Below are 910 nucleotides of genomic sequence, written 5' to 3'. Positions count from 1 at the left end.
ACCACTGCTTGGCCCATTAACTCCATTAACTCTAGCCCTTACAGGCTAATTCTCATATCCCGATCAATCCATCTCTAATAATCTGTGTAGCATCAGTCTTACTGCAAAAGATTCAGTATGTCTGACCTGGCAGCTTGCTCCATGGCATCTGCCCGGGAGAGAGGAGCAGGGCCTCTGAGCTCACTTCCTCTTCCTCTCAGCATTCTGTTCTGTTTACTCCTCCCACCTATGTTTTAACCTATGAAGGCCAGCCAACAGTTTCTTTATTTTTTAACCAATGACCTTCCTCCATCATTACTGGGCGGTTGTGATGGATGCCTTTTTCCCAGCACTCGGGAGTAGAGGCGATCGGATCCCTGTGAGTTTGAGGCCAGCCTGGTCTACAAGAGGACAGGCTCCAAAGCTATGGAGAAACCCTGTCTGGACAAAACAAAAAACAAAAAAAAGGTTGGTCTGTGGGGATTTTGTGGTAGTTTTTTTTTATAAGGTAGGGTGGCTCATTGACTTAGAGGGGCCCAGTCCACTGTACACAGTAAGTACCATTCCTAGTCTGGTCCTGGGTTGTTTTAACTTCACTTACCCCAAGTTGCTTTCAGTCACAAGATAACACAGAAAGGAGAAGCAAAGCACACACCAGGCAAGCACTCTACCAAGAGCTACACCTCCAGCCCTGAGGCAGCTCTTAAACCTAATATTTATGAATAGTGGGAGCTATGGAGATGGCTCAGCCACAAAGTGCTCTTGTGAGGAAATGTATTTGGTTCATGGAGCCTCTATTAAAGAAGAAGTCAGGCCGGACAGACCATGCTTATAAAACCAGCCCTGTAGTGCCAGGACAGGCTCCAAAGGCACAGAGAAACCCTGTCTCGAAAAACCAAAAAAAAAAAAAAAAAAAAAAAAAAAAAAACCA

At 45.4% G+C, this 910-nt stretch overlaps 1 pseudogene; it reads right to left on the bottom strand.

The window, feature by feature from the left end:
- The window catches only part of LOC101979557, a 3,757-nt pseudogene that overhangs the window by 574 nt on the left and 2,273 nt on the right, over positions 1-910 (bottom strand).

This window comes from Microtus ochrogaster, unplaced genomic scaffold, assembly GCF_000317375.1.
Source record: "Microtus ochrogaster isolate Prairie Vole_2 unplaced genomic scaffold, MicOch1.0 UNK110, whole genome shotgun sequence".
NCBI classification, from domain to species: Eukaryota; Metazoa; Chordata; class Mammalia; order Rodentia; family Cricetidae; genus Microtus; species Microtus ochrogaster.
The sequence above is the reverse complement of the archived record's forward strand: the minus strand, read 5'-3'. Positions and strand labels throughout refer to the sequence as shown.